The 14,151-nt window shown below is 39.3% G+C and overlaps 1 long non-coding RNA gene across 3 annotated transcripts in view; it reads left to right on the top strand.

Moving 5' to 3' along the window:
• Positions 1–208: 208 nt before the first annotated feature.
• Positions 209–14,151, top strand: part of LOC135294965 (uncharacterized) — a 47,945-nt gene continuing 34,002 nt past the window's right edge. For all 3 annotated transcript variants that reach the window (XR_010356980.1, XR_010356979.1, XR_010356978.1), the window contains exon 1: positions 209–345. This is a non-coding gene — a long non-coding RNA (uncharacterized LOC135294965). The remainder of the gene's footprint in view (positions 346–14,151) is intronic.

Raw genomic sequence — 14,151 nt, 5'->3', positions numbered from 1 at the left:
AAACAACAGTATTTCTTAATATTAATTCATTAAAAAACCACAATGATAAAAATAATCCTCCACTTGTAAAGAGTTAGCCTGTTGTTTTGTAACACATCCTAAATAAGAGGAAGATAGGTAATTAACCCCTTGGTAGAGGAGAGAATGGACTGTGGCTGTGACTGCAACATCCTCTTAACCTTCCCCACCCTGGGGTGCTGAGTAAGTACTTTATCCCATCTGGCAAACATTGTTTTCAGCTGTTCTGCCTAAGGACTAGAGAGATAGAGACTACCAGGGCTCCTCCCACTTGTCTTTTCTTCCTCTTCTGCTTCCTAGCCATGCTCTGGGAAGGCTGAATAATAGGTAAGCATTGCTTATCCTCCTGACTGTTTAGCTAAGTCTGCAGGATTGTCCCGTCTGGAGATGTGTATTTTCATGACATGGCTTCAGCTGAGGTAATTGGCTGTGCTCTCTGAAAGGGGGTACCTCCCTTTCTCATGTCCATGTCAGGGTCATGCTCCTGCTGTTTCTCTTTAGCATGTTTGGCACTCAGTTGAGTATGCAGTAACTCTTACTAAAAGAGAGGGAAATAATAACTCAAGATTGTAGCTTAAGATTGGGTGAATGTCAGATCCAGTACAAAGGAGGGGTGTGTTGTGGGTGGGTGGTAAAATTCCATTCTGTGGAGGTGAGCATTTAGTTGGCTCTGTTGCAGCTCTGAAACTGAACCTGCAGAGCCTCTAAACTGCTGTTGCTGTGGGTCCTTTCCTCCTTGGTTGCATGCACTTGCTTCTTTTGTGCCTGTGGTCACACAATCAGCTGTGACACGGGTGCCCATGGCTAGCCCTTGTCCTAATGCAGAGGACAAGACAGGAAGGAGCAAAAAACTCCAGAGAGGTGTGTGATTCCTTTTACAGATATAAACTTTAACTTAAAAAAAAAAAAAAAAGTGTTTTGGGTTGTTTTGGTTAAAGCTCAGTTGCTTACTTCCAAACAGTGTATTATAGGTTTGTTCATAAAGCACTGCTAAAATTAAATAAAAGTACCTGCCACTGGTTTGTCACTTGATTTGCAGAGCTGCATATGACTGTACCAGAAGAGATAGATGAGGAACCAGGGCCACAGCATATTAAAATGAGTGATAGCTGAGGACAGGATGGCAATAGATGGGGAGTAGGTCTATGAAGTTATTCCAGGCACTCTCCCATTCCTGGATTGCAATTTTTTTTTATCTTATGAATCATGCAAGTGGCAGATTTGATAATTCTTCCACCCCTTAACACTGTCTGTGCAGGCATAGTCTCTTGGAAACAGCAGAGTAGTAAGTCATCCTAGAAAGGAGGGAGAAGGAGTGCAAGCTGCTGAGCTAGGAAAGGGACAGTTGGAGTAAGGGCTCATTCCCCAGGGAAAGCTGGGCACAGGGGGCTAGTAAAACCCCAAACATGACCTGTCTCATGCTCTCCTCTTTTTCAAAAACCCCAGCAGGCCATTTAGATCTCTGCAATACCAGCAGTAAGTCTGTAGGCTGGCTAACAATTTTTCTTTCCAGTCTTATGTTTCTGATACTCAGCCTTCAAATAGTTTATGGTAATATTGATGGCACAATCTTCCCAGATCCTTTGGACTTTGCAGAGACCTATTTAGTAGTATTTGAGTCTCTGGTGAATGGCTCTCTGCAGCTTTGTGCAAGCATCTCCCAGTGAGCAGTTCTACTTTGTGATTCACTGGGTTCTCTGTTAGAACCTTGATGAAGTGACAGTCTCTTTTTTCTGGTCATGATTTTCACAGACCTTTCAAAGCTGATTATTTCACTACTATATATTGCCCAGGCGAATCACAAATATCTCTCACAGGGTTTTGGATTAAAAGTTTTTGTTAAAAGTCACAGATGTTTTGATTGTTATGAATGGTAATGTTGTTATATTTATTTTACAAAAACATCCTCTACAATAGCTGTGTGCTATTTTGCAATTTACATGTGCTAGAAGACTGAATTTGTTCTGGGAAAAAACTGAATCTCAAGCTTTGAGTTGACAAAGTTCAATATGTGAAATACAGAATACAAGCAGGGCTGGCCTGAAATAGAGAGATTTTTGCAACTCCACCTCCTCTCCAGCAGAGTGTATGTTTCCAACATATAATTTACTCTGGATTTCGCCTCATTAAGCCTTTATTTTTAGTGAAAAGAAATAATATTATTGTCAGTCCCATCAAACAGACACTGCCATAGGCTCAACAATGCCATGGAGCAAAGCATTAAGAGACAAAACTATTGCTTTATTTTGAGTCTTAGGAGGAGGAGGAAAGTCATTGGGATTTTTAAATGCATATATTAAGTTGGCTGGCAGAACATTTTAACAGGAATGCCAAGCCAGCCAAAAGGCCTAGCCTATAACCTCTAATCTTATGGAGCTGAACTCTATTATTTGCCATAAAAATTAGATGTTACCCAGTTCTAACAGATGTCTTCAGCAGACACATTTTTATTATTGCAGAAGTTTAGGTAAATGGAAACTGAGCCTCAGATTTTATTTTGTAGATTATGGGACTACTGTGCTTTGTGGTTGAGGCTAGAATTTTAAACATGAGTTATAAAAGCTTTTAGAAACCATACTAATTGATGTCTCAGCAGTTCTGCTGAATCACAATAAGAACACAGGCTGCCATGGCAAAAAAGAAAAAATTGTTGCAATAACCAGTTACCCAACAAACAGGCTCATTTTTTGCACGATGACTGACACTAGTTAGTGGGTCCATGTTGTGCATCTCCATGGAAGTATTTTAATTAACAGTTCAGAGGAAGCAAGGAAGGGGGTTAGAGGAAAATCTTCCTGAAGATCGGTAATAAAAACCATCTGGAAGATGAATGATGGGATATGAAACATTTTTGTGAATATAGCCCAGCACAGGTGTTCAGATAAAAAACAAGAGGGATTAAGATAACGTCTGTATTTGTGTTTTTGTTCAACCAAATAAAGGTCAGAAACCAGAAGAAACCTTGTTTTGACAAAGCCATTTAAACTAGGATATTGCATTAGAGTGAAACTGCCCTCTTCAGCTTGAGATGTCTAACATAAACCTGAATATATCTATCTCCTGCAGCCCGTGAATACAGTTCCCTGTGCCTCTAGCACTGGATTAGAGACCCTGGCTTCAACAGTGCAGTGATACTCTTTTTTCCAATTTAACAATACTATTCAAAGGCACTAGACAGTAAAATGAACTTAATAATTTCAATAATATTCCTCTCTCCCTGAAGGTACAAGGGGAATAGAGTCTTAGATATATGGATCATGTTTGCTTTATGAACTTTCCAGGAAAGAGTTTGCTGTTTCTTCCAACTTTGCCTTAGGGCATGCTATTTCTATGATGGGAGAGGTAAAGGCATAATTAAAGAAAGGAGGGTCTTTTTGGTGTTCTGCTTTCCAAGTGTGCTCCAGTGTGACAGCAGTGGGAGCAAGATGTCCGGACTTTGTGAGCCCTGAATAGTACTGTGAATGTTGCTGAGAATCAGCTTTTTTCATTCTTTTGGAATTATTTCTGCTACATTCATAAGCAATTTTAAATTGCAAGACAGATTGTAAAATATGATGCTTTATATGGCCACGTACATCTCTCAATAGTGTTTAAAAATAGAATAAAATAATTAAATAATTCCATAAAAAGAAAAAAATATCTTGGTTTTACTTTCAAAATCCTGCTACTAGGGAGGTCAACAATACAAGTTACTGAGGTTATTTGTGAAGTATATGAACATGAATGAGGTGGAGAACATTGCCCTAGGGAAGCAATCCTATCTTTTCCTCTGTAGTAGACCAATCAAGGGTGTAGTCTCTGCATGTGAACCTCTTATGTTACCCTGGTAGTGTAATTAAAATCATCATTTTGCACCTTGACACAATTAATTGTTGTTTTTAATTGCTATGGTAGATTGAACAAAAAAATAATGTATTTTCCATCCTCAATTATCTTCACTAAGCAAGCACTTTATGCAGAAGGATATGCCACTTCTGTACTGCTTTAGAAAACTGTACCTCCTACTTTTAAATTGAAAAGCATTTCTGACTTGGAAGAGGTTGTAAAGGATGTGTTTGTCAGGGACCATATTTCAATGTGCTTAAAATGGCTTTAGGAAACATTTATTCTCTGAACAGTTTATGAGCAATGGCTTTGTAAATACAAGTAGATGCAATCTGCCTTATTTCTGTGTGCCTTGTACGTGGTACCATGCACTCATTGCTGGTGTTTTTAAATAGACTTGACCCATAAATCCATGACCTGAAGAAACTGTGGTAGAAAGAATGTACTTTGAAGGCTTCCATGTTTTGTTTTTTTTCCCTCCAGCTTTATTTGTTATCCTCACATAAGATTTTTTCAGTCATTTTGAAAGAGCCCGTTCATTAAAGGATGAGATTTGATTTATGGGAGCATTGTATTTTTTTTTTTTTTTTTTTTTTTTTTTTTTTTGTAAAGAGGAAAGAGCTTTGCAAAACTTAGGCATGTTTGTCAAGTACATGCATTTTGTGGCAGGGTAGAAAATGTGACAAGGAAAATGCATTGTGTTAACTTTGGGATGCAAGGGGAAACACAGACTGTGTCTTTCCTTTGCCATCTGGAGCCCAACAGAAGGGAATCAGGAGCATTGCTTACTCTTGTGGAGGGCATCAGCTTGTAAAAACTTGCACTCTCTTGACTATAAACTTAATTAAACTGGGAGCTGTCCATTGAAAAGTGTCTGCATAAGGAAGCTGAAATTGGCTCACAGCGAATGAAGGAGACAGGAGACCTGTGTCAAAGCCTTTGGCTATGAGCAATTGACGACTTTGTCTTCTGAAAAAGGGTTCATCAGCTCCAGGATGTCTCCCTGTTGATAGTCAAAGTTCTTGCCTTGGCTTTCCTGAACTTTTTGTCTGAGGGAGCTGATGGGAAGGAGACCTATCAGCTCAGCTCCATCCAGAGGGAGATTCCCCCTTTCTGCTGCTGTTCCTTCCCATCTTATTTCAGTGTGGGTGATGGAAAATGAGCAGAACAGAGAACAAAAAGCAACACAGAGGTTTAGAGGTGCTGCTGAACATTGAGGTAAAGCATTTTGGTGTCCTGAGAGCTGAACTGTGATCAGAGACAGTGGGGAAACTGGGGCAGTAAAAGAGGGCAGATAGGTGACTACAGCAAGGAGCTTGGGGATGGTAGAGGCTTATTGGGGTTGTGGGGGAAGATACAAAAACACTGGATAGGCACTGTGTTCAATGAGGTATTTTAAACCCCTGTTTTATTAATAATTTTAAATTAAATAACAGCAGTCCTTTTTGCCATCAGCTGAAGTATGGTCTTTACATGCAATTATTTCTGCAGTCATATAATTAGTAGTTCAACAGTGCAGATATAAAAGGAGGAAGAGTGAAAGTTGAGCATGCAGCCCTAAATTTGTCATTTTCTGACTTTTCAGTCCTTGACTTAGTAACCTGAATGCTCATCTTTTAAGGTGAGTTTCATGGGGAATATGCTTAAATTTTCTGTTTCATGACCTAGTTCCTTTGTTCTGAAGATTCAGTGCCGAGGTAAACTGTCAGAGCCTTGACAGCTGGCACCACAACAGAAATACTGGCGTTTTTTTTAAGCTTCTCTCATAGATTAACTCCTCAAAGAGCTTGCACACTTGAGTGGCAGAGCCTTCCAGATTCCACTTCATCATAGTCAACACTTTGACTTTTGCTGAGGAGCGATTGCTCAGGATTCATTTGTTCTCTGCTGCGTTTTTAATGCATAAAGCTGATTTTCTAGCCAATTCTTTCTGGAAATGTTTTTTTTCCTGGATAGAAATTGAAAGAATTGTAGCCCTGTCCAGCGTGGCTCCCTGGGTAGGAGCAGTAGTGAAGCAGCTGAAGATTTCAGTAGCTCTGAAGCCTGTTTCTATAGGTTTAACATGAATTGCTTTAAGATGATGGATGAATTGTTTTTCCATACCAGGGCTAGTGGGAAGGAAGGAAAATTTTAGCTGTGCCGTATTTGTATGTATGTTTTTATGAAGTATATAACATATCCTCAACTACTGCATGTTATCCTATGGCAGCTTTTCTACCTGCCTCTCAAACTGAGCAATTTGGGTGTGATTAGGTGCAAAAATGCATGATGAGCAATGTAATCCCAAATACTGAACAATGTAATCCTAAAAATTGAACAATAGGAGTTCCTACCTCAGGAAAGGCTGGGTAAATGTGCATTTCAGTGTTACACACTGGTAGTGATTTGTTTGAACCATGTAAGTTACCTTATTACTGCACTACAGAAATAGCTCTTTGATCTTTTTACTTTTTAATTTCCCATTTGTCCACAAGCTTTTTTCTCACCCTTTCAACCCAGCTAATGCTCTAACAAGGAATGAATACATTACTCTGCTGAAATTTGAACAGAAGGCTAATTCCTAATCAAAATAGGCACTAATTTCTTTCAGTGCAAATTATCATCATTCATTGCAAATTTGCTCTCCTTGAACTATGCCAACATGTTGTACAAATTTCAGCACTTGGAGCCAGCTTCCTATATACATCAAATCAAATAATATACTATTGGCTTTTCATTATTTCTGTTGCATATTTGCATGAAAAAAAAATTAGTGTCATAGACAATGAATAAATAGTGTTATTGCTAATGTTATGATGAAAATAAATATTTAAACTTTTTTTGGCTTTTTATACTAATAACATATTTTTCAACTTTGTTTAAAAAAAAAAAAGGAAATCCACCTGAAAGTACTGAAAATAAATAACATGACACATTGTTTATCTCTTTGTTGCTGGAACAGATCATCCATTAGGAATGCAGAGCCTTCAGGGAAAAGCTGAGGTACCAGTGGAGATCTTTATTCCAAAACCCAGTGGGTATTATTTTACAAGTATTGCAAAGATGGCATTTGATATTATGGAAAAGACACAGTGATCAGCCATGCTGGGAAACTGGGTCTCCCAGCTGGTGTATTTATCTGTTTTAAATAGCTCTTGTGGTCTTCTAGGTGCCATCACATGTATGCCTACACATACACTACGTCTTCAAACACCTCTTCCCAGATACAATAGTATTTTATAGCACCATCTGTCCAAAGGATGGATTTAATAGATTTATAATAATGCCATCAGGCAAATAGCTCTGCAAATTGTGAATATGGTTAAAATATACACAAAAGATATAAACATTAAACACAGCAATTATGGTTTTCTCTTTGAAATGTGTGTGTGTGTCTGGATACAATTCCTTTCCTCTGGTACTGAGTTATAGTGCATATCTCTATGCAAACAGGATTTGGAATATTTTGTTAATAATGGTTTTTGTTCTTTTGTTTGCTGTTTTTTCTTTCAAGATAGAAATCTCTAGTCTAATGTAATGTTCCCTACATGTGAAAAACGTTGATTATAGTGTAAATGAAATAATTGAAAATATAAAATGTGTGAAATCTAATTACCTGCTGCTGAAGTGTCTGCTTCAAATAGTCTAGCACTGGGGCTGTTTTATTCATGGGACTTACTTTTTAGGAGGAAGAAACTGCAAAAATGAGGAACAGTATATTCCAGAAATTAAAACATCTTAGAGTGAGATACCTAAAACTGAACATCTGCCCTGCTTCTTTTACAGTACTTTAAAAGTAGTAAAATATTTTCCTGTAGGAAGTTCGTACAAAGCCTTTGTTTGTTTTTTAGTACTGGCATTGGAAAGCCCCCAAAGGAAGTTACACAGTTACCTGAAAATGTGGGAGATGGTCCTTACTGTAGAAGGAGAAGGTGATGGGATATTTCCTAAATCCTAGGCAAATTACAAAATGCAAGGCTGTATTTCACTTGACAATAAGATGATCTTAAATGCTATAATTAAAAACAAGAGAGTTACTTTCATTAAATAGTGAACCCCCATTGTGCCGATTATCCTCATAATGTTTTGCATAATGCCTGTGAATCTATAATGCTTAAAGATACAAGATGAAACACTCTGTAAAGACAGTGAGGAAAAAAAAAACCACCTACCTCTAAACCATTAATTGAGTTTTTCTTTTTGTTGTGTTATAAGTTTGCTAGGTAACAGATAGGAAACTTTGTTCACCTATACTAAGTGTATTTACATTCTGAGAAGAACAAAAGATTTTCACAAGCAATTTTCTTAGCCACAGAAAAATTTTCCAGGATGGAGGAATCAGATTTGTTGTATTTATTTCTTTCTAGTTTGGTAAGACTATTTTGTTGTTGGGGTAGTTTTTTTGGTGTTGGGTTGTTTGGGTGTTTTTTTCCCAGTGTGGGCCAGCCCTGTAACCTCTCCACTGTCCCAGCCTTGTCCTGTAAACCCAGTACAATGAAGAGGTTAGGAAGGTACCAGCAGAGGTGAGCTGATGTACAGTGGTTTGAGGTGTCACATCTGCTGTGTTGTGCTGTTACTTGCTCAGCCCTAAACAGCCCAGGCAGAGATGACCACAACTAGGACTTCTTCAGAAAACAGCCAGCAAGAAAAGGAGCCTTAAGGTCAGGCAAGAGGAGCAATGTTGTGAAACTGTGCAGAAATAGAATTTAGGTGCTGAAGCCATTTCCAGCAGTGCTGGCTGCACCAAAGGTCTCTGCAGCATCCCCCACTGTGGTACCCAGTGAGCTGCAGAGCTCCCCCCTGTCCCAAAGGAGAGGCAGAGGGGAGGCCCTGGGGCAGGAGAGGGGAAGCTGTGACCTGACTCACAGCTGTCAGGTTTGTGTCCTCCCTGCCAGCACACTGTCTGCTCTCATGTCTGATAAGACGTGCCCCCTTCCCTTGCCTTGGCTTCTGCTGCTCGTAGGCCCAAGGCCAGCTTGTCCTGCAGGAAGTTGTGGGAGAAATCTTCCCATCATCCCTGCCGTTGCCTTGCACTCTCCAGTCATTTCTTATTTTTAGGCATATGTGCTTTTGGCTAATCTGTGCTGCCTGAGGCATGAGCCCTTTGTGTTGCTTTTCACTGTAATCAAAAAGAGCCCCAGCGCAGAAGATGCCAAAAGACATCAGCTTCCCTTGTAGGCAGCGTAAGCTGAGTGTGTTCATTGACTCCAAAGATGCTTAACTCCTAAGATGAAGCCCTGAATACCTATTTATCCAACCCCAGTGCTTGCAGTGCAAAGGGCTGCATTTCATTTTTATTAAGGAATAATACTATATTTTAAAATTAATTTTCTCCAGCAGGAGTGAATTTTGAGGCTGAAAGGAATGCACTCTGTCCTCAAATCAAGATCGCTCTGTTAGTTAGTCCAGATGAGCACCACAGAACTGCAGGCAGCCTAAAGCAGTCTCATTAACAGAATCCATTCCTTAAGAAAACTTAAGGAAGCAATTATAGCAACCTTTTTGTTTTCACTCCTGGATTTTATTATTTGAGGGTTTTCTTAATATCATCTTCCACACATTCTTTGCCTCCTCCTTGCTTTTTGCTAGACATCAGTAGTGCTAACCCAGAGTTGTCAATGTTTTGGGGCATACCAATATTGAAATTCATTTTAGAAGAAAGGAAGACAATTAAATAATTTCCATTTAGTGGCTACATTCTGTGTAAACAGCTCTGAGAACAGGGAGGTGTTTGTATGTGTGCATCTGTATCAGTGTGCATGAGAAAGGTCTTAAATGATAGCAGCTTCTTTCTTGTACAGAATATTTTGCATGTGAGTGTCTTGGTAGATATGTCTGTATGTATTTCTCATTGTGATGTGATAATAAGAGCTTTAGAATAGCAGCCACACAGCTTCTGGGTACTAGAATACAGCACCACGCTGGATTATCTGTGTTGCAAGTACACAATGGCAGTGTTGCAGCATGCCAAAATACCTTCCTCAAGGAACCTCATTTTACTTCTCTGAGTATCTAAATAAATTATGAAAAATATAAAATACAATTCATGAAGTACATAAGAGAAGTGCCTACAAAGCATGGCAGATCTCAAGGAAATGTTGATGTTTTTAGTTCTGTCATCCATCACCATAATGAGTGCCAAAACTCCTTTGAAAATTAGCTGTCTGTGATTAGGCAGGTTTCAGAGTGCAGGTTGTTTCTGTATCTGATTCTGAAATATATTAATATGAATGTTATGCTAATTTGTCTACTTTTGACCTCGAGCTTATCTCAAAGATTCAAGAGGATATTGCCTCATTAAGTATCTCACTCGCAAAGTAAAACTACCTTCACCTTCTCACTTCATTAGATGGAATCGTTACTTTTTTTTCTTTTGGGGAAGAGTGAATAAACAAGAGTCCTTCAAGATGTATTGCTTATTTCTACCTCAAGTATAGCTATCTTGTGCATACATAATAGAGGTATTAAAATTAGTATTCAGCTCTAATTCTCTCCAGTCTAACTGATAGTGTTTTGATGAGTTTTGGAGTTTCTGCTCTGTCTGGGAATTTTAGTGATGAGGTAAGGGAGACAGACAGCAGCTTGGTTTTCATAAGCTGATTTGACCTTGCAGGACACGGAGGCATGAAATGTTTATTGTGAAACTGAATAAATGTTCTTAACAGGCAATGAGTATGCATAAAGGAAAACAAAAACACAGACACCTTTATAAATATCCCAGACTGACCAGGAATTCATATTATTGCATTTCTCTAGGACAAAACCATCCCTCTCAAAATGTATGAGTCACATTTATTTTTAATATTGTAATTTTGATTTCTGCCTTTTCCTGACATTGCAGAAAGGATATTCCCCTCCCGCCACCCCCACCCAGTCAGTGGGACAGTTTAGCTAGATTGTCCTCCCTCCCTAAAATCTTCCCTCCCTCTTACCTGCCCTCACCTACAATTTGGAGAGGGTGCAAAAGTGGAATTTGTATCCATGCAATGATCTAAATTGCATAAAATTAGATTGTGTTGAAACCAGTCATTTGACTTTGAACCCTGCAATTTTTTTTATTTAAAACCTAAATTAAATAATAGAGAAATACTTTACATATCTTTACATATCCTAATTCTTTACATATCCTGTCTGTCTTTAACTCTTCTCTAAGTCTTATATTTTACTGTAAATTTAATTTTTTTTAATGGACAACAAAGCTCTTTCATAAAAAAAAGATGAAAGGTTGTGCAAGGAACCTCTCTAAGTGCTTTTTTGTCTTTTCAGCCCCATTGCAGGTCTGTTCAACTATTGCAGAATCATACTGACTCCTCTCTTTGACTTCTAATATCCTAAGTGATCCCTCAGTCTTTCTCAAGGAAACTCTCCAGCACTGGGGATGCCCCCTAATTTTCATTTACTTCTGGCAACATCTGCAGGAATCCAGGGACTTAAAGTGCAGCCCTGTTCCCTAAACTCTGTAATGATTGCTTATATCATTTGATTTAGCCCAGTGAATGGCCCAAAGAAGATTAAAATGCTTCCTTCTGCTGAGCTGAGATATGCTGCTTTGCTGAAATATGTCCCTGACCTCTTGTGCTGATCTGTCATAGGGAGGCTAATAGCCCCTATAAGTGTTATCCTACCTAGTGGGACTGCAGAGGCTGTACTTCTTCATATGTTCCAAGTGGTTTGGTGTGCCTTTTTTTTTCCTTTCCCCTTCCTTTTAATCTCAGTAAAACACCTTCTCCTGAGGGTAATGCCACATCCCTCTGTTCAAATCCCAGCATCTTTCCCTTCTTACTGAAGTGCAGCTGGCAGGAGTCATTTCTGCAGGAAGGACTCACACACCTGCCTTCAGCCAGGGGATGTCCTCGACTTACAGAAATGTCCTACTGCTACCCAGGGAGAGGTGGGACCTTTCTGCAAGCCAGCTTGTCCTTCTGGGCCAGCTCCAAAGAGCTTCAGGAGCAAAACTCTGCCCAAAGATTTAAAATACACCTGGATATGGCCATATATTTATTTAAAGCAGATTGAATACTTGCTGTTTCCAGTCCCGTACTACTCAAACATCCTGAGGGTGTGTGTCTCATGTCCAGAGTAACACAAATTTCCAGTCAGTACTTTAAAGGTTGTGTTAAGTCCTGTGATTATTTAAGAAAAAATTCAGTCACTGGGTGATCTATGTGAATGCACCGCAGTAAAAGTGTGTTGCCCTGCTTTACAGGGCAAATGTAGTCCTCTGTAAAGCTACTGTAGAGGAAAAACTAATATTTTCTAATTCTGTAAAACTTGGCCTTTATTGTAGGAAGGAACCAAGGTAGTGCAGCAAAGTAAATGGTTGAAGGTCATTGAATGAATGATAAATATCAAGCCATATAGAGAGCAGCATAACCCCCTGATGGAACTGGAGCAGTGCTTATCTATGCACACTGCAATGACGCTGTTTATTTTTGGGATAAAAGCTAAATTACTTGTATATCCTCTTGGCTATCCCTTCCTTCATAGCCTCACATATTTCTCACGGCTTTTATTGCACAGAACAACAATGCTGAGAGATAAGAGTATATAAATCTTATTTGGGCCACTGGACACTATTTGCATACTTTTTTTTCTTAGTTACTATATGTTGAGATAATATAAAGCAGAAATGCAAATGCTTTCACAATTTATTAATTTTTGAAGGAAAACAACCAAGCAACAAACAAAACCAGAACAAAACACCGTAAGTAGCAATATAAAAGCCAAGGCTCAGTCCTGCCTTGGCAGCAGTCAGTTAGTGTTTCAGTCTCAGATATTCCAGTGGAATCTGCCAGTGCAGCCAGGGGTAGTATTTGCTAAGAAGTCAGTCAGATGTCAGCTTCAGCTTCTTAAAATTGCTCTACATGCTGCTGAGAATGATGGCAAAATCCTCTTCTCTGTTTCATTATTTACAGTTCACAAATATTTCTGCTGTTTTAATGATCTGTCTTCTATATAATATTTGTGTCGCTATTTTCTGGAATTCAAATTTTTGAATGGTGCATCAATTACTTAGATGCCAATTTCAGGAGATTGGGAGGGGCAGAGGTAGTGATTAGTGGAGGGAGACTCTAATGTTTCTCTTAACAAAGTAACAATGCCTGATCCTTGTTATCCTCCTATTTCTTATTGCTGCTTCGCAATATGTTCCTGGGAGCAGACGGTATTTACTATAGAAACTTAAATGTCTTTATTGACAAATAGCAGGAGACAGACCCTCAGGAAGAGGCTTCATTAGCATGCAGCTTATACTATTTTTCAAGAATATGTTTGAGCCTTTACACTTTTTTTTTGAACACTGAAATGCTGATAGTAAATGACAGTGGGAATAAGTGCAGCTGGCAGGATAAAACCAATGGTTTAAAAAGCCTCAATCTGTTTTCCTGATCTGTTTTCACCATGTGTGATACAGTCTTAAAAGCTATACATTTTTGAAATGATGGATGCAGTATTTATAGTTGTGATTTTTATATATCCTTTTGCCAAGGAAGGGCAAGGAACTTAATTTTATATCACACAATTTACAAGCAAGGTATCACAAAGTTCTTTTCCAAAGATCTGCTAGTGGGTGAGGACAGAAGCCGTGGGAACGTGACTGTAATAGTAACTGCTTCATTTTAAATCCTCAGCTTCTTTTTTTGCATAGACCTTTTATTGATGCAAAATGTCAGAAGGAAAAGAGAATGCAAAGAGTGCCTGAAGGGTTTTCTTCCACCTGTGTGAGCAGCTACCACCCCTGTGCTCAGTGAGGAGCAGGAATTCCTTCCCCCTTTTTCCCTGGGACTATTGCCACTGGCCACTGACAGCAGAGGAGCTCCCAGAGGAACCCTGCACAGCTCCTCTGTGGCGCACACTGCTTTTCCCTGGTGGAATTTATCCCCTGCCTCTGAGTGCTGATGAGGTTACAGCAGAGGGGCTGGGCTCACAGGCCATGGCCAGCTTTGTACAGCCACTGCACTCACCTATCTAACACAGCATTTATTTTTCCTCTTCACTTCATATTCTTGAGGACCTCCTGGCCTCTGTCTCCCCTGTCAAGGGGAGCTGATGAATAAGGAGAAGTTGGTGTTAGGGCTCTTTCTGGCTGTGTAAAATCACATTGAGAAGTGAAAAAAAACCACCCTGATTTTCATTAGGAACTAATAATTCTCCATTAATGGGAGCTGTGGGCTACTTTCTGGGAGCAGTTACTCGAACGTCTTCCAGACCAGTTCCTCTTCCTCTCACTGACATCCAAATGAAAGCAAAGTCCTGCTTGCAGTCTCTCCTGATGGATTTGTACTAAATGAGAGAAGATATCACCACAGGACATGGAAACAAATCACCTTG

Source organism: Passer domesticus, chromosome 2 (genome assembly GCF_036417665.1).
Source record: "Passer domesticus isolate bPasDom1 chromosome 2, bPasDom1.hap1, whole genome shotgun sequence".
Lineage (NCBI taxonomy): Eukaryota > Metazoa > Chordata > Aves > Passeriformes > Passeridae > Passer > Passer domesticus.
Note: the sequence above shows the minus strand (reverse complement) of the source record. Positions and strands in the feature narration are given on the sequence as shown.